Raw genomic sequence first — 21,056 nt, forward strand, 5'->3', positions numbered from 1 at the left:
AACCAGGACTCATCCTCGATCGCTTTTTTCTTAATCTCATCCACCCAGGTCGGCCTAACCTGCAGTTCTACTAACAGACTATCGTCATCATACAGACTCAAACGAGCAAACATGGCTCTCAGATCAGATATAGTTCTACTACTTACAGCATCAGCCACCACATTAGCTTTGCCTAGGTGATACTCAATCGCGCAATCATAATCCTTAAGTAACTCTATCCATCTCCGCTGCCTAAGGTTCAGCTCCTTTGAGTCAGCAAGTACTTAAGACTCTTATGATCTGTGTATATAATACACATTTCTCCGTACAGGTAATGTCTCCAAATCATAAGCGTAAAGATTACCGCTGCCAACTCCAGATCATGAGTAGGATAGTTAACTTCATATGGTTTAAGCTATCGCGATGCATAAGCAACCACTTTACCCTCTTGCATCAGCACACAGCCCAACCCTACATGTGATGCATCACGGCATACGGTAAAATCTTTTTTAGACTCTGACTGAATCAGTACAGGTGCCTCGGTCATAACTTTCTTCAACTTCTCAAAAGATTCCTGTTGTTTCTCAGTCCAAACAAACGGTACTCCCTTCCTTATAAGCTTTTTCAAAGGCGCTGCCATCACAGAAAATCCTTCCACAAACCTTCTATAGTACCCAGCTAAACCCAGAAAACTTCGAATTTTATACACTAACCTCGGTGGCTTCCATTCCAGAATTGCTTTAATCTTTCAAAGGTCCACATTGATCCCTTCAGCAGAGACAACATGCCCCAAGAAAGTTACCTCTCTCAACCAGAACTCACACTTACTGAATTTCGCATAAAGCTCCTTCTCCTCAAAGACTTACAAAGATAATACGAAGATGCTTATCATGCTTCTCCTCAGTTTCAGAAAAACCAGAATATCGTCGATAAAGACGACCACGAATCGATCCAAGTATGGTTGGAACACTTGATTCATCAGATCCATAAATGCCGCAGGTGTGTTCGTCAACCCAAATGGCATAACTAAAAACTCATAGTGACCATACCAAGTTCTGAATGCCGTCTTGTGAATATCCACCTCCTTAACCCTCAATTGATGATACCCAGATCGAAGGTCAATCTTGGAAAATACTGAAGCTCCTCTAAGTTGGTCGAATAAATCATCGATTCTCGACAGTGGTTACTTGTTCTTAATCGTCAGTTTGTTCAACTGCCAATAATCGATGCACATCTACATTGACCCATCTTTCTTCTTTACGAACAACACTAGTGCTCCTCACGGAGACACACTTGGTCTAATAAAGCCTCTATCCAATAACTCTTGAATTTGGGCTTTCAGCTCCACCAACTCCTTCGGTGCCATCCTATAAGGTGCAATGGACACCGGTGCCGTTCCAGGCAACAAGTCAATTCCAAACTCAACCTCTCGGTTCGGAGGCAAACCCGAAAGCTCCTCTGGAAAAACATCTTGAAAATCCTTGACGGTTCTAACTTTATCCACTGTCAGATCCTCAACCGATTGGCTTATAAATTCCAAATAAGCCTCACATCCCTTTCGAATCCACTTCTCGGCTCTCAATGCCGACACCACATTAGACAGATAATCCCTACACTCGCCTATCACCAAAACCTCCTCATCCTTTGTGGTTTTTAACATTATTCGCTTAGCAGCACAATCCAGAGTAGCCCTATGCTTAACAAGCCAATCTATTCCTAAAATGAGATCAAATTCTCCGAAAGGTAGCTCCATCAGATCTCTAGAGAAAACTTTTCCTTGAGTTTCTATAAGCACATCTCTATACAGTTTATCTACCCTAACCGAGTGACCTAAAGGACTTAGTACAGATACCCCACTCACGGTCTCCTCAGAGCGCACACCCAGTGACCCAGATATAGCACATGTAACATATGAATGGGTAGATCCAACATCTATCAACGCAGTGTATGGCATACTGGAAATCAGAAACATACCAGTTATGACGTCAGGTGCATCACCCTCCTCTCGGCGACGAGTCAGATACACCAACGTCTTACCGACGAGCCTCAAGAAATCCAAAGACCCTTGCCAGGCGCTCCTCTTCCTCGATCATTTCCATTACCACCTCTGCCTTGCCCACGTCCTCTTGGAAACTATGGTCCACCCCTCACTGGTTAAGCGACCTTCTGCTCTAAAACTTGAACCTGATCTAGTTCTTGGGGACAATCCTTAACCCTATGCTCCATAGATCTGCATCAGAAACAAGCACCAGAACGTTTCTTTCACTCGCCCATATGCATCTTCCCACAATTCCTACAACCCTAGGATCTAACAGTATTCATCGGTACTGCTCGAACTGGCTCTATTACCCTTGCTCTCTTAACATTCCTATTCATACCACCTGAAAGTCCTGAATCTCTCCTAAAATGGTTCCGATCTTTCTCACGATTCTGTCTTTTTGTATGCTTCACTTTCTTAGCTATCTTAGCTTTCTCCACTAAAGCAGTGAAGTTACGCTCCCTCTGCGGTCTCTCAGACCATCCTCGAAGCGTACGCTACGCTCATACCCTGTAGCGACAATCCCAGAAGCATACCGGCTCAGTCTTAGAAACTCAGACTCATACTCAGCCACTGACTTACTACCTTGGACCAGGTTTAGAAATTCTTTTCGGCGAGCGTCCATGTAACTAGCCCAAACATACTTTCCTTTGAAGGCTGTCTTAAACAACTCCCAAGTCACACTGTCAGCAGGAATTCCATCTCTCACCGTGAGCCACCACTGATAAGCCTCATCCCTGAGTAACGATATGGCTCCCTTCAGCTTCTGCTCCACAGAGCAGTCCAGATTATCCATAATCCGCTCTGTGGCTTCTAACCAATACTCAGCCACATTCGGATGCTACACCAGATACGCCACTAAATATCTCTGCTCCATTAGCCCGGAGCCACTCAGAAATAGACCCTCGAATTTCGTTTCCCGTACTTGCCCTAGCAACTCTTTCTAAAACTCAGAGCATTGCCTGGGACAGATCATCGTCCCCGGTACCTCGATCATGAGACTCTACCTCCGTTGCCGGTGGTACCGGTGCATCTGCTGCTCGCACATGTCCTGAAGACGAAGATTCAGCCTGAGCATTACCTCGGCCACGTCCACATCCTCTTCCACGAGCTACTCGTGTACTCATTTCGTATTATATGATTAAGAATTTTATGAATCAGCTTTAATATTTCAAGTGTTTATTACAAATTGTCTTATGAATAACAAGAATTGTAGTTTGAGTTTGTTTCCTTTTGCGTAGCCTAGCTACAGCCTCGACCTACTTATCAGAGTTTCTATAGTTCCAGTGTTACCCTAACTAAAGTACCATGATAAGGTTTTGTGCAAGCAAATAACAAATATTTCAGAAACAATCAGAAAGGCTCAAAAAACTTACAGAATTGGGCTGGAGATTCGGTGGGCCACCTTCTCAAAAAAAACCTAATTTTAGAAAACCGATTTTAATCTTTAAAATCATCTATTTATAAAGAGAAAATATTGGAAATATTCTCGAAAACTATTTATAATCAAGTTCTAAAAAATGATTTTCGAAAACCTTTATTCAGTGTTTCTTTACAAACTCCCATTTTTAGACCCGTTCCATAGCTGAGTTTTTGTAACTTGGCTCTGATACCACTAAATGTAACACCCCAACCCGGCCCAGACGTTATGGCCAGATCTGATGTGTCACATGGACTTACGACTTAGTATGCATTCGTTGGTTTAAGTGATTAGGGTGGTCTTTATAAAAATAGCGGTTGAATGAAAAGCCGATTTATCAATCTTTAGGCTATCCATTTGTTGTGCTTGTTGAGTCTTGAAAACGTTCATTAATTTTGAAAACCCGCGCAGCCTAACACTAGTAGTTTCATCATAGTATAAATATAATCAGAAAATAAAACCATAGCGGAAAAAGAAATTTAAATAGTGGCCTTATTACAACTTAAAACTCAAAATTAAATCAGAATATAAAATAATAAAAATAAACTAACTTAGAAAAACCAACTTTGCGATGATGTGGCCACTCCAATCCCTCATGCCTCTAAGCCCACTATGGTTGGGGATTTCTGTAGAGATGAAAATAAAGGGTGAGTTCGGTAAACTCAGTGTGTAACATAACCCAACCATAGCCCAAAACAGATCAAACCTAGACTTATCTCGGCCTTGGCCCAGTACAGAAATCAGAATGAAACCCGTAGGCCCATAGCAGATACAGAACAAATATATCATGAATGCAGAAATCCCAACCCAGAGCCATCCATAACACCCCCATACCAGCCTTACACCATGTAGGGAGACTACTTGACCCACCCAACCGCTACATACCACAGAAATTACAGCGAGGCTGCCAGATATTGTGACGAAGTCACCAGATACAGATATTGTGGCTAGGCCACCAATACAGATATATATATATATATATATGTGTATGGCGAAGCCACCAGATTGCAGCGAGGCTGCCAGAACGCTTCCTCCATCAATATAAACCCATGTCCCATGCAACAGAAATAATATGTCGTGGCATACGTATATAGAAACAGAGCATCATGCTTTTCAGAAAAAAAAATAACCCTAGGGGTAAAATCATAATTTTGCATGCACAAGGGTATTTCAGTAATTATTACCTATTGCTAAGGTTTCATGCTCATTCTAACGTTTAACAAGTAATCAGAAGTACTTACCTCGTCTTTTTACCAAAGTGGGCCCGTTGGCCCATTTTCGGCCCATTAAGCCCAAAAATACCGTTGTGCACGAAAATGCACACTCTGCACTCTAATCATCCAATTGCACCATATTCATTAACAATCGTTCACGAAGCGCCAGACGCTCACGAGTTCACAAAATACCAACGTTTCAAAGATTTCGCTTTTACCGATTCGGTCTAAGGGAGGTGTCGTTTACACACGGTTGATGACGATTGATGACGATATCTCCCACGCGATAATCCTACAATCGATCACTAACACATTAGACTTACGAATTAACGATAACTAACATAAATCCACGTCAACTAACCCAATCATCACACAAGTTAGTAATTTACACACGAGGGGAAAAATAGTCATTTTACCCTCCAGGGGTAAATGGTAGTCTTACCCTACAGGGGTATTTTAGTAATTCTACAACTTATCCACTTGGGCCTATGGACCCATTGGGACCACATGGCCCATTTCAGCCCATCGCAGCTTGAAATAACCGTCCTACTGCTAGAGTAATGAGATATACACACCTGTTAGGAGACTGTAGTTAATCCGCGCTCCAAACACTCTTAGCTGATGCCTAACCCAAACAAGCACGTCATAAAGTTAAAGGGATCAGCCAAGAAGGGTATGCCTACTCTCCTCATGGTTTGCTCTATTTAAAGCTAGTTCTCCATCTACTCTTATGTTAGCTTCTCGATGTGGGATCCCTCCATCACCAGAGTTTAAAACCAATACCAACTCTTGCCGTCCCAACATAGGAAAATAATCAACCTTTGTATGCCAAGGGATTCGAACCAAGGTCCTCTCACATGCCAACTCACGCCACCACCACTAGGCCATCAACTCATTTGTGTCATAAATCTAACACATTAAACTTTAAAGTGCATCTACTTGCTTCTAGATTTATTGAAAAGAAAAACCAAAATATATTGCAAGAGCCAAGACTTGAAACTTAGACCCCTTGCTTCCTCTATGGCGTCACTTCCTTGTCCCCTAAGTGGCGCCACCTTGCCACTACACCACACTCCTTTTTGTGTCATATTTTACCCCTTTACTCTTAAAAGCCCAAACGCCAATTGCATCACCTGTTCATAAAATTAAAATTTCGAAGACTACCACAGATTTAACTTAAGTTTGGGCCTTCCAAAGGTCCACTAACCTACTAAAATATATATTTTAACCAACTAGAACACACACAAATTTAAAAAAAAAACACAGAAAACCCGAAAATTGGGGTGTTACAGGTAGTATTCCAAATGGTTCAACAAAAGATTTATGATTTATATCAAAATGAGAAAATTTATGACCATGTGGTGAGTGATATAGGTACCTACTTGAAATGTATGAGATGTATTGGATGGTGATGAGTAAGTTGTGCTTATATCTATTGATGGTTTTCATGAACATGCTAGGAAAGGTGATGAGCATTTTGTTCTATGATAATTAGTTGATGTTTATTTTCATGCAACTTACTAAGCTTTATGCTTACCCGTTTTCCTTTCCATTTTCTTATAGTGCCATCAAAGTAGCTCGTGGATCATCGCATACATCGGAAAAGTTAATCACTCCATCAGCTGAAGCTCTTGGTATAGTTAGTTCTTTTATTTTGATTATGGCATGTATATGATCTTGACTTTTGAGTTTTGTGTCATTGTTAATTGGCCAAATGTGTTGGCTTAATTTAATACTTGACTCATTTTGTATAAGGCCATAAAAAATGGCCGATATTGAAAGTTATTATATAAATGCAAGAAAACCTTTCGTGAATGTGAAATTGTTGGTGTGGTTGAATAAATGAAATGTATATAGATCATAGTTATGGTTGTTTGGTTGAGAAATCATGTTATGTTAGATTTTGGTATGAGGAATGGTGTTAGATTGTGTTTCAGGGTGGCGAAGGGCTTCGTAGATAGCCTTATATCGTCCACACGAGTAGACACAAGGGCGTGCGTCTAGGTCGTGTGTGACACATGGTCAACCCCATGGGCGTGTTGTTTGGCCATGTGTCCCCTGCACCTCGAATTCACAAGTCAGTATGTATGGTAGTAAACACACAAGTAGAGACACGACCGTGTGCCTCAGCCTTGTGGAGGTGCCTTGGCCATGTGCCCTTAAATTGTTGCTGACGTCAGAAACAAAATGTCAAGGTTTTTATATAATGGCTAGAACACAGGCGTGCCATGGCCGTGTGAGGGACACTGGCCATGAGTAACAGCCTGATTTTGGGCCTAGTCAGAATAGTGGTTTTGGAACCACTATTCTAAGGCCAGAGAAATTATTTTATGTGCCATAGCATGATTAGATAAGTGCATGAAAAATTTGGCGAGTTGATTTTAGCGTTTTTGAGCTTAATTATGAGAAAGAACTAAATTGGATAAAGTGCAAAAGTCATGTTTTATTAGCTAAAGGTGTAAATTGACTATGAATCATATTGTGGAGGTATTTAAAGGGCAAATAGACCCTTTTGAGAGAGGTGGCCGGCCATGGGAGACAAATAAATAGAAAAGTCAACATTTGGTGGAAATTAGGTGATAAAAATTGAATAAAATAAAACAAATAGGAAAAGTTGTCAATTTCTCATTTCTCTCCCTCTTTCTCCACCAATTTTTCTTCAAGAAAATAGCCATGGAAGCTCAAAATTTTTAGCAACCTTATACTCTTGCAAGTAAGTCTTCTTGGTGGCCTTTCTCGATAATTTTTGTGTTTTTGGAACCCCTAAAGCTTAATCTAGCTATTGAGGGGATTATTTTGCAAAATGGTTGAGAGTCTAGGGTTTTATCATGAAAGCATATGTATTGTTAACTGAATTTTTATAGAAGAAAATGAGTCACGGTTGTGTAATAAACAACTTTTGTGAAAGGATTTTCATGAAAACACCTAAAATGGACCATTTTGTAAAGATGGTAAAATGAGTGATAAGTATGAGTAATAATGAGAATTTTTGGCTACTTTTAGTATAAAACGAATTCGGCTAGGCTTGGGTAGTGAGGAAATTTAATAAAAATCAATTTACAAGCCTAGGGGTAAAATCATAAATTTGTGAAAGTCTAGGGGTAAAATGGTCATTTTGCCAAAGTATAAATTATGAAATGTATTGATTAATATGATGATTAAAATAGTGGATTTGACCATTATAGATCAAGAAAATTGAGATTCGAGCTTTAATCGAAAAGCACAAGGTTATGGACTAAAATGGAATAATTGGCCGAAATTTTCATTCGAGGTAAGTTTGTGTGATAATAATAATGCAATGTTATAATTGAATTTTAAATGCTTTATTGTTATTATTATATAAATTGTATGTTGAATTTTAAATGCTTTATTGTTATTATGATATAAATTGTATGATTGATTATACGGATATTCTTGATAAAGATTCGACAAGTACATAAGCAAATAATGTGATGTTGTAGCATATTTTAATGCTTTGATAATATGTACATTTAAATTTTTTATTACTATCATGAAAGTATGAAATGTATGATGGAAGAATAAATGACAATATGAGCAAGTGCGATGACATTGAATTAGACAGGAAACCCCGTTTGAACCTCAGGAATAATATAGGATACACGGGATATATCATGAGGAACTATATGGTCTGAACTCATGAGTTATGTCTAAGTTCATGAGATAAGTGATATATGTAATGTGGGTTCGGGTGCTGACTATGTGATCAGACCCATGAGTAACTCGCTGAGTGAGCATATCATGTTAATGCTTTGGGGTCCAGGTGCTGGCTTTGTGTACAGACCCGTGAGTAGCTCAAATGCAAGCATTACATAATATGTGGTAGCTTTAGCTACATACGTTACACGCTATGAGTTGGTTCTAGCTGCGTATATGGCACTATGTGCAAGTTTTCATGTATCTATTAGTGTTCCTAGTATTCAACGGGTAATTCAAGGAAGGATTTGGTAATGGTCCCAATGAGGTATGTCTTTCGTGAGAACGAACTTGAGTTATGTTACAAATGAGTACAGGTATGTAGAAAAACTCAATTGAATATGAAATCCAAGAATGGTAAGTCCATAAGTATTGTGAAATGATTTGTGTTAATTTGGTGGACTATGATATATGTTTATAAATGCATAGATTTCTAATTTAAAAGAAATGAAGGTGTGATGAACTTAGTCATCATCATTTTTGTACTAAAACTGTTTTGGAAAGTAGTTGTAGTCCAAATTTGAAAATTCACCGAAAATTGTGGAAATTGAATTTGAGGTTGAATAAAAATCAAATTAAAGATTATTGAGTCTAGTTTCACATAATAAATGGTGTAAGAAAATGAATATCAGATTATGAGATATTTAAATTATTGTGAGACAGAGTCAGAATGATTTCGAAATCCCCTGTTATGATTTGAGAAAATCATTTAAAATTGTAAAAAAATATTTGTGGGTTATAATTTATATTCTTAAAATCCTTAATGAGCCTATTTTCAATAGAAATAGACGGGAATGTCATCTAAGCCCCGTATTATGAGATAATTAAATTTTAGTAAAGAGGGGTCGGAATTGTCAGACAGCAAAAAAAGGGGTAACTTTAAAGAATAAAATGTACTTATTGGCTACACTAAAAACTCTTAAAATTTTATGGTAAGAAGATACATGAGTGTAGTTTCAGGTAAAATTAGCAGATCTTAATTTGGAGTTCTGTAGCTCTAGATATAAATAAATTAGTAACTATGACTCGAGAAAAATAGCATGACCAGAAAATAAGTAAAATTGTAATTATAGTCCTATTACCTTGAGAAGCATGTTGGCATATTACTTATTATTTTCATATGGACTTACTAAGCTTAAAGCTTACTCCCTCCTTTTCATTTCTTTAGTGTTGTCAGGTCGGCTCGGGGTTAGAGATTGTCGTAGGCAGCATCACACTATCAACCTATTACCGTTGGGGTATTGATAAATCTTAGGTGTATTTGAGTGAGTGGCATGTATAGGGACTTAGTTATTATGGTGTGTATTCTTCTGATTTCGTCAAGATGTTGGCTTAAATTGATTCGTTGTGCTTAGCCATGAGACGTGGCTTATATGGGTGATGGCTTGTAAGCCAATTTATCCAAGCTATGTATTGATGCCTTGCGATGTGGTCATGTGAGTATATCTGTTTGATATGAATGGTTAGTGTTATGGTATGTATGCTTGATGAATGTCTTATGACTAAACGAAGTGGTCATAATCAGAGAATAAAAGTGTGATATGGCAATAAGTCAAAAATGCTGGAAAACTAAATTGGTGTGGAATGACATAGGCAAGCATGTCGTTTGTGTATGTGAAATATTGTCAAGCATGTCGTTTGATTGCAAATTGGTATGTTTAGACTTGGTATAAAATGAATAAGCAAAACATATGTATGACGACATATGAATATTACAATTGAGTCTAAATGGAGGATGTTTAATTATCTAGTTGATGCTACAATATATGTGTCTATAATGTATTCAGGTATGTGAGGTATTAATGGCAATAGAAGGCTTGGAAAATATCCTAAGTGTTGGCCATACGGGCAAAGACACGGCCATGTGTCTTAGCTGTGTGGAGGACACGGCATAGTATACGGGCGTGTGGCCTGGCTATGTTTTCAAACTATTTGTTGACGTCACAAATAGAGAGTTATACAAGCTGAGGACACGAGCATGTCCCAAGCCACTCGAGCGTGTCCCAAGCCACACGGGCGTGTGTGACCACACGGCCCAACCCACACGGGCGTGTGACTCTCCAAAGCGAGAAAATTTGTTGAGTTGTCCAAAGTTTATCAAAAGTTCCCGGTTTAGTCCCGAACCACCCCGATGTATGTTTTAGGCCTTGAAGGCCTGTATAAGGGACATGATGTGTGTGATAAGTTTTATATTTATGATTGATCGTACTTGAAAACTAACTATTATCACGATGAAGGCAAGCGCACCTATCGAACAGTAGTACAGCTTATAGCAAGACCAGAATGTCGAACCCGCAGGAACTAAAAGTACTAGTATTAACCTTCTTTTTATTATCTAGCCTAAAAATAAGGGGATTTGCTTTATCTAAACTAATTAACTAAACTAAGCATGCACAGAAATTAAATTGAGGAAGTACTTTTGGGAAAACTCATTGATTTAGACAATACCCAAGAAAGAATCCACCTTGACTTCACTTGTTATTTGACTCTGAACTAGACGATTTATTCACTTGACTCGATCCATAGAAATCCCTAATTTATACTATTATCTCTCTCGAGACTAACAACGTCTAACCCTAGGTTGATTAATTGAAATCTTTTTCTAATTAAAACCCCTAGTGTTGCATTAACTCGATCTATGGATTCCCTTATTAGGTTTGACCCTAATCCGGCAGATTTATGTCGCCCTATGTTTAGGGGTACAATCAACTCCGCTTAATTATGCTAGATCTACTCTTAGACAGGGACTTTTGCTCCTTTGAATAAGCACATCAATACTTGAGTCAATATCCTGTAATATTAAAGCAAGAATTAAGAACACATAATTAAGAACAAATTAAGTATTTATCATATAATTCAGAAAATAGTAATAAGATCCATCTTAGGTTTCATCCCCCTTAGGTATTTAGGGGATTTAGTTCATATGTGTAAAAGAAAACATCTCAGAAGAATAATAATAACAAAACATAAAGAAAACCCAAAAACCCCTGAAGGAAATTGAAGGGACATCTTCAATCTTGAAGGAGAATCAGGCTTCTAAGATAGATCAATTGGCTTTCTTCGAGTAATTTCTTGCCTCCTTCTCCGTATCCCGTTCTTGGTGCCCTTCTAGGGTGTTTATACAGGCTTTAGAATGCTCCAAACCCTCAAAAGTGGCCTTTTCTAAATAGAACTAGACTTGGGCTCGACAGGGACACGGCCGTGTACCACGCCCGTGTACAAGTGCTTCAACTCGTGTTAGAGTCTGTTAAATAGACACAGGTGTGTGGTCTACCTGTGTGAGGAAGTCCAGGCCGTGTTGATTTCCCATGTTGACCCATTTTCTCTGTTTTTGGCCTGTTTCTCGCTCTTTTTACTCTCCTATGTTCACCTAAGTATAAGACATGAAATTAAAGGATTAAGAGCATCAAATTCCGCAAATCTAATGATAATTCATCCAAAAAAATGCTAAGCATGGGATAAAAATATGTATAAATTGTGACTTATCAAATACCCCCACACTTAAGCGTTTGCTTGTCCTCAAGCAAAATCCTCAACTCACAACCAAAATAAATTCTTCTCAATTTATAATTCTCATTAATAATGTCTCAAAATAATCCACAAGTAGTCATGCATTGAAAATTTAACTAAAAGAACATTAAAGTTTCAAATTCTCAAAGTCGAGCATTTTAATTATAAAATTATAGGCATCCCCCTTTATCTAAGTAATTATCTTTGATTCCAAATTGACGATGGTTGACATCCTCACTAAAGGTTCACTCAAATCACTCGATGTGTTTAAGGTTCAAATTAAGCACTCCTTAGTCAAACATGAAGAGTTATTACCATAGGCTTACATGAAAATCAAATCTCCACCACTATAAATGAGATGATACACAAAAGGTTTTTGAAAGGTTGTAACGGGCTTTGGGTTAAAGGTGTGGATAAAGGCTGAAAAAGAAACGGTTAGAATCGAGATTAACTTGATAAATTACCTAATTGGAAAAACAATTAACATCAATTGAATAAACATGAGCTTCATCTCAGAATATGGAATTAAATACTTAAGCTTAAAAACAAAGAATTACTACTAATATGTATGTATGTATTTTTTTTAAAGAACAAGCATAAATGTGGAAAGTACATAATAAGAAATAATTCAGGGACTAAAAAGAATGAACCTAGCTAGGTAATAATTCAAATTAAATCTCGATAAAAAGGAGTTAATAAACATGGGAAAAATTCTTAATGAATTAAAAAGGGTTAAGTTATGGGTTAAAATTTAGGTAAATTAAAAAAAATAGTTTGTTAAGCTCAAAGGGGTTCACTAAGGGTCAATTGTGTAGGTAGGCTTTTTATTAGGAAAAAATGGGTTAAAACCTAAGTGTCTTTATCATTTTAGTATATCAAATCAATGGTGTGGTCTCGACATGTATAATTGATGCAAGTTCTAGAATAACAAATCAATGTTGACACACTCATGATCAATGAAATCAGTGAGCAAGAAGAATATATGCTCTAAAAGGCTCAAAATCTCACATAAATTATGGATATTTGATGTCAATCCTGTAAATTCAGAACTTCAAGATAATACCTCAATTCAGGGAAAGAACCTAGTAATTTTAATTCTCAAAAGTTTCAACTAATCATACTCAATTCTCTAATGTCTTAAAGTTTAAACAATCAATGCACAGTTGCCTATGATTTAATTTAGAACATATCAATAAGAATCATAAATCAATCAAAATTTACTCCAATAATGATATGAGAAAATTATTTGAGAACAAGATAAAAATTTAGGGATTTTCTGAAAATCACATAAACAACCTCCCCACACTTAAGATATATATTGTCCTCAATCTACAAAGTTCTATAATAGCAATATAAAGATAATATCAAAAGAGAGGGAGAGAAGCAAAACTGCCTTGAAATTGTGGATGAAATCCTTGGATTAGTGAGAGTGAGAATTGTAGGTAAAGCTTATGAAAGGCATAATTCTGAGAAAGTAAACACCACTGTGAAAGAGAATTAAGGGATAATTCAATAATAACCATAAGGATAAGTAGAGTTTGAAATATAACACAGAAGTCTTCAAAAATAAATAAGAGACAATGGAATTTTAAATAAAATAGAAATAAAAATAAAAATAAAAATGGAAATAATAGTAAAATAAGCACGCCTGTGTGCCCTTATTTCAGCCCGTGTGTTTCATGGTTTTCAAATTTGGTCGTGTGCAGAATTCAGCCTACGCTCGTGTTTTTGGGGCGTGTTGGTGCACATGGCCGTGTCACACGGCCGTGTCTTGTTTCGTTCGCTTCTCCCATGCCCGTGCATATATGCGCACTCGTGTTATTTTGACAGTTTCGACCACGAGTGGTCAGTGCGGGCGTGTCGTATGCTCTTGTTAATTTCTCAGTTTCTACCACGGCTTATAGACACGGGTGTGTCGCACGCCCGTGTTGATTTGGAAGGATTACCCACGGCTATGTCGCACGACCGTAGAAATGTATCGAATACCGTGTTTGGGGAAAAATTTTGCTCTATTTTCACACGGCCGTATCGCATGGCTGTGTCGTCACCCATGGTATGAGCACGACCTAAGGCACGCCTGTGTGCCTGGCCGTGTGAATTTGGAAAACCTGTGTTCAAGGACCCAGTTAATGATTTAGATGTTAAAAACTAAAATTTAAAGAAAAAATAAAATTTAAAGAAATCAACATCGTTAGTGCTTGGCTTGCCTCTCGAGAACCGTTTATTTAGAGTCTAAGCTCAACTCTACTTTGTGGGTATATTCAGGTAAGTTCTTGGAGCCGTAGCTCCTCTTTATCGTCTTCAAAATTCTCACCGTTATAAAGTTTGAGACGATGTCCATTTACCTTCAAAGTGCCTTGTGATGGATGACTTACCTCTACTGTGTCATATGGAAACACAGTTTGGACTATGAAAGGACCTGACCATTGTGATTTAAGCTTTCCAGGAAACAATTTGAGTCTCGAGTTATATAACAGGACAAGATCTCCAACTTCAAATTGCTTGTGTTGCCTCAAACGAGCATCATGGTGGCGCTTTGTTGCTTCCTTGTATAGGCGTGAATTTTCATATGCATTGGTTCACCACTCATCTAACTCGTTCAACTGCATCAACCTGTTTTCACCTACAAGTTTGGGATCAAAGTTTAGAAATTTTATAGCCCAGAATGCCTTGTGTTCAAACTCAAACGGTAGATGACAACATTTTTCATAAACAAGTCTGTAAGGGGATGTTCCTATGGGGGTCTTAAAAGCAGTTCTATAAGCCCATAAAGCATTATCTACTTTCATCGCCCAATCCTTCCTGTTTGATTCTACTGTCTTTTGTAGGATACGTTTGAGCTCTCAGTTTGCTACTTCAACTTGTCCACTAGTTTGAGGATGATAGGGGGTAGCTGTTCTGTGGTGAACTCCGTATTTCTTAAGGGTCTTATCAAATTGGGCGTTACAAAAATGAGTACCCTTATCACTAATAATTGCTCTAGGTGTTCTAAATCGAAAGAAGAGTTTCTTAAGGAATCATACTACCACTCTAGCATCATTAGTAGGTAAAGCTTGGGCTTCCACCCATTTAGACGTATAATCAACGGCTACTAATATGTATTTAGTCCCAAATAAGCTTGGGCTTCTGACCTTGTCTGCACATATATAGAAAAGGAAAGGGTCTTCCCAAAAGTAGTTTTTCACATCAGTAAAGAATCGCTTCTTTTGCTAATGTGTCAACCTTTTCGGGATAATGTTAGAGGCTAAAAAATTCACAATGTCTGCAAACCAAGGTACCTTAGAATCAGATATAGCAAAAAATTGTTCTTCAGGAAATGAATCATTTATTTCAACTTCATCTGGCTCTTTGGTACTTGAATCAGCCACGAGATTTTTAGCTCATTTCTTATCCTGAATCTCCAAGTCAAATTCTTGCAATAACAGATTCCATCAAATAAGTCAAGGTTTTGCATCAGTCTTAGTTAAAAGGTAGCGAAGAGCAGAATGGTCAGTATAAATGACAACTCTAGACAATATTAGATATGGCTTAAATTTATCGAATGCAAAAACCACAGCTAGCAGCTCTTTCACCGTGGTGGTGCAGTTTTCTTGTGATGCTATCAAAGTTTTGCTAGCATAATAGATAGGTTGAAAATGCTTGTCTCTTTGCTACCCCAAAACTGCACCTACTTCAAAATCACTTGCATCACACATTAGTTCGAAAGGTAAATTCCAATCAGGTGCGATTATAATTGGAGCATTAATCAATTTATCCTTTAAAATATTAAATACCTCTAAACATTCCTGATCAAAATTAAAAGGAACATCTTTTTCTAGTAATTTAGTCAAAGGCTTAGTTATTTTAGAAAAGTCTTTAATAAATCTTCTATAAAACCCAGCATGTCCTAAAAAGCTTCTAATAGCCTTAACCGAACTAGGGGGAGGTAGTTTTTCAATGGTTTCAATCTTAGATTTATCAACCTCAATCCCTTTACTAGAAATTTTATGTCCTAACACAATACCTTCTTGAACTATAAAGTGACATTTTTCCCAGTTAAGGACAAGGTTCATTTCCTCACATCTTATTAAAACTCGTTTCAAATTTTTAAGGCAAAGATGGAAAGAGTTACCGAATATCGAGAAATCATCTATAAATACCTTCATGATGTCTTCAACGAGTTCGTCGAAAATGGCCATCATGCAGTGTTGAAAGTAGCAGGAGCATTACATAATCCAAAAGGCATTCTACGATAAGCAAACATACCGTATGGACATGGGAATGTTGTCTTTTCTTGATCTTCAGGAGCTATTGGGATTTGAAAATAACTAGAGAGTCCGTCTAAAAAGTAGAAGTACATGTGCCCGGATAATCTTTCCAACATTTGCTCGATGAATGGAAGGGGGAAATGATCTTTTCTCGTGGCATCATTCAGCTTCCTATAGTCAATTCAAACCCTCCAACCTATGACTGTCCTTGTTGAGATTAATTTCTTCTTCTCATTGGCTACAACAGTCATGCCTCCTTTCTTAGGAACAACCTGCACTAGACTTACCCAAGAACTGTCAGAAATAGGATAAATTATTCTAGCATTTAAGTGTTTAATTACCTCAGCTTTAACAACTTCTTTCATGTTGAGGTTAATTCATCTTTGAGCTTGCACACATGGCTTATAATCATCTTCCATTAAAATTTTGTGGGTGCAAAAAGAGGGTTGATCCCTTTAATGTCAGAAATTTTCCAAGCTATGGCTCTTTTATGTTCTCTTAATACTTGGAGCAATTCCTCTTTCTCCTTGGGTTGCAAGTTAGAAGCAATAATCACTGGTAATGTAGAATTATTTCCAAGGAATTATTTCCAAGGAATGCGTATTCCAAGTGATTTGGCAATTGTTTAAGTTCCAGTTTGGGAGGTTCTTCAATAGAGGGTTTTTTTTTTAAGTTCATTGTTTACCTTAAATCCATCATATTCTGCTTGTCTTGGGGAGGGTTCATTGGAATTTAGTTCAGCATTTATCTTACCTATCTCAGAATCATCATTATCTACCTCCTCTCCTTGGGCAAGACACAGTTCTGACGTGTCCTTATGTACGATTTCCTGAAAAGAATCTTGAGTAGCATGATCAATAGAGTCAATAAAATAACATGAGTCATCCTGTTCCCTAGAAAATCTCATGGCATCATAAATTTTAAAAATAATCTCTTCGTCACCTACTCTAAGTACCAATTTACCATCACCCACATCAATAATAGCCCTAGCAGTGGATAAAAATGGACGACCTAAGATTAAAGGCACTTCAACATCTTCATCCATGTCAAGCACAACGAAATCAACAGGGAATATAAATTTATCTACTTTTACAAGTACGTCCTCTATAATACCCCTAGGATATTTAACAGATCTATCAACTAGTTGAATACTCATCCTAGTAGGTTTAGATTCCCCAAGACCAAGTTGTTTAAGCATTTTATATGGCATCAAATTAATACTAGAGCCTAAATCAGCTAGTGCCTTATCAACATTCAACCTACCAATTAAGCAGGGAATAGTAAAACTTCCTGGATCTTTCAGTTTGGTTGGCAGTTTATTTTGGAGTATGGACGAGCACTCATTCAGTTCCACTGTAGATAGGTCTTCAAATTTCCTTTTGTTTGTTAGAAGCTCCTTTAAAAATTTTGCATATGTAGGCATCTACGATATAGCTTCAATAAAAGGTAAGTTAATATACAATTGTTTAAAAAGTTTAAGAAATTTACCGAATTGTGCATCCATGCGGTCTTTCTTAAACTTTGCTGGATATGGGATTGGTGGTTTATATTCATTTGGCATTGGATTGTCATTGCTTTAGGGTTTTACTTCCTCTCATTCGTTTCTGTCGGCTTCTTGTGGTGGCTTCTTTTTAGATTCAGCTAACACTTTCCCACTCCTTAGTGTAACTGCTTTCACATGGTCTTTTGGATTGGGTTCGGTGTTACTAGGTAGACTTCTTGGTGGTCTTTCTGAAATCAATTTAGCAAGCTAGCCTATCTGAGTTTCGAGCCCTTGGATCGAAACTTGTTGATTTTTAAGTGCTGTTTCGGTATTTTGAAAACGAGTTTCTAACACCGAGATGAATTTCATTAGCATCTCTTCAAAGGTCTGCTTCTTTTCCTGTTGGTAAGGTGGTTGTTGAAAACCTGGGGGATTTTGTGGCCTTTGATTTCCTTGGCCACCCCACGAGAAGTTGGGATGGTTCCTCCAACCTGCATTATAATTGTTACTATAAGGATTATTTTGAGGTCGAGGATTATTACCCATATAATTCAATTGCTCATTTTCCATGTTGTGGCTATAGTGTGGGTATTCTGAATTGCTTGTTCCACCTCTATTTGCATCGTACTGCATTACTGGATGAGCCTTTTAAGAACCAAGTAAACCATCAATTTTTCTATTCAAAAGTTCTACCTGATTAGAGAGCATAGTGACCGAATTGACGTTAAAAACACCGGCCGCTTTCGTTGGCTTTGTCCTCATGACTTGCCACTGATAATTATTCAGTGACATCTCTTCTATAAATTCATAAGCCTCTTCAGGTGTCTTATTATTGATAGCCCACCAGCAGCTGCTTCAATCATCTGTCTAATCGAAGGATTCAGGCCATTTTGAAAAGTTTGAACCTGTAGCCAAAGTGGTAACCCAAGGTGAGGGCACCTTCTCAATAGATCCTTGTATCTCTCTCATGCATCATAAAGAGTTTCTAGATCCATTTACACAAAAGAAGAGATATCATTCCTCAATTTAGTTGTTTTAGCATGCGAAAAATATTTAAGTAAAAAATATTCGGTCATTTGTTCGCAAGTAGTGATCGACCCTCGTGGTAACGAGTTCAACCACTGTTTAGCCTTATTCCTCAACGAAAAGGAAAACAATCAAAGGTGAACGGCATTATAAAAAATGCCATTGATTTTAAAAGTGTCACAAAGTTCCAGAAAATTCTCTAAGTGAGTGTTTGGATCCTGATCTTGCAAACCATCAAAATGAACAAACTATTGTATCATTTGAATCGTGTTAGGTTTCAGTTCAAAATTATTTGCAGCAATAGCAGGCCTAACTATACTCGATTCAGTTCTTGTTAAATTAGGTTTAGCATAATCATATATAGTACGAGGAGCAGGATTCTGATTTACTGGATCAGCAGCAATCGCTGGAGGTAGCGAATTTTCCTGATTTTCAGCCATCTCCTCGGTTGTGGGTTGAATATCGTCCTCTTGCCCTTCCTCTATTTATTGTAGGCTTCGCCTTATTTCTCTTCGGTTTCTACGAGCTGCGCTTTCGATCTCACTATGAAAAAGTAATGGTCTTGACGGGTTTCTTCTAGTCATAAACTATAAAAACCTGCCAAAAGTAAATAAAAGAAAATTTAGTAATCTAAAAAAAATAAAATTTAAATTGCAATAAAATAAATGGCTAAAGTAATAAAAATTAAGCGTTCCTAATATCTTGTTCCCGGGCAACGGCGCCAAAAACTTGATGTGCGTGATAAGTTTTATATTTATGATTGATCGTACTTAAAACTAAATATTATCACGATAAAGGTAAGCGCACCTATCGAATAGTAGTACAACTTATAGCAAGACCGGAATGTCGAACTCACAAGAACTAAAAGTACTAGTATTAACCTTATTTTTTTTATCTAGCTTAAAAATAAGGGGATTTACTTTATCTAAACTAATTAACTAAACTAAGAATGCACAAAAAGTAAATTGAGGAAATAATTTTGGGAAAACTGATTGATTTAGACAATACCCAAGGAAGAATCCACCTAGACCTCACTTGTTATTTGACTCTGAACTAGATGATTTATTCACTTGACTCGATCTGTAGAAATCCCTAATTTATATTATAATCTCTCTCGAGACTAACAACGTCTAACCCTAGGCTGATTAACTGAAATCTCTTTCTAATTAAAACCCCTAGTGTTGCATTAACTCGATCTATAGATTCCCTTATTAGGTTTGACCCTAATCCTGCAGATTTATATCACCCTATGTCTAGGGGTGCAATCAACTCCGCTTAATTATGCTAGATCTACTCTTAGACAGAGACTTTTGCTTCTCCGAATAAGCACATCAATACTTGACTCAATATCCTGGAATATTAAATTAAGAATTAAGAACACATAATTAAGAACAAATCAAGTATTTATCATATAATTCAGAAAATAGTAACAAGATCAGTCTTAGGTTTCATCCCCCTTAGGTATTTAGGGGATTTAGTTCATATGTGTAAAAGAAAAAATCGCAGAAGAATAATAATAACAAAACATAAAGAAAACCCAAAAACCCTGAAGGAAATTGAAGGGAGATCTTCAATCTTGAAGGAGAATCCAGCTTCTGAAATGGATCAATCGGCTTTCTTTGAGTAATTCCTTGCCTCCTACTCCGTGTCCTATTCTATGTGCCCTTCTATGGTGTTTATATAGGCTTTAGAATGCTTCCAAACCCTCAAAAGTGGCCTTTTCTGAACAGAACTAGACTTGGGCTTGACAGGGACATGGCCGTGTACCATGCCCATGTGCAAGTGCTTCAACCCGTATTAGATTCTGTTAAATAGACACGGGCGTGTGGTCTACCCGTGTGAAGAAGTCCAGGCCTTGTTGATTTCCCACGTTGACCCATTTTCTCCGTTTTTGGCCCATTTCTCACTCTTTTTACTCTCCTATGTTCACCTAAGCATAAAATATGAAATTAAAGGATTAGGAGCACCAAATTCCAAAAATCTAATGATAATTCATCCAAAAATGTGCTAAGCATGGGATAAAAATATGTATAAATTGTGACTTATCAGGACGATACGCGTGTGTTTGAAAAGTTTTAATTTGGAAAAAATTTTGTGGCCTGGTTTTGCATGTTTGTGAATGTTTAAGTCTGGTAACGCCTCGAACCCTGTCCCGGTATCAGATACGGGTAAGGTTTGTTACACCATGGACACGGGCGTGTGTCAGGCAATGTGAAAACTCCTGTAGGTTTGAATTTGGAATGTAATTCACACGGGCTCAGGGCACAAGCGTGTCCCCTTGTGCTTAAGCCGTGTGAACCACAAGGGCCTTCAGCACAGCCATGTCATAATGGCTACACGAGCATGTGCCCTGCTTCAAGTGGCATTTTTCAAAGTTTTCAAAGATGTTGGGATTAATCCTGGGTTATTTCCAGAGATTTATTGA

At 37.6% G+C, this 21,056-nt stretch overlaps 1 non-coding gene across 1 annotated transcript; it reads left to right on the forward strand.

Moving 5' to 3' along the window:
* The first annotated feature begins 18,526 nt into the window (after positions 1–18,526).
* Positions 18,527–18,633, forward strand: LOC128289717 (small nucleolar RNA R71). The gene has a single exon (XR_008279362.1). It is a non-coding gene; the product is annotated as a small nucleolar RNA R71 (small nucleolar RNA).
* The last annotated feature ends 2,423 nt before the right edge of the window (positions 18,634–21,056 follow it).

The sequence above is a fragment of the Gossypium arboreum genome, chromosome 2, assembly GCF_025698485.1.
Source record: "Gossypium arboreum isolate Shixiya-1 chromosome 2, ASM2569848v2, whole genome shotgun sequence".
Taxonomy (NCBI): domain Eukaryota; kingdom Viridiplantae; phylum Streptophyta; class Magnoliopsida; order Malvales; family Malvaceae; genus Gossypium; species Gossypium arboreum.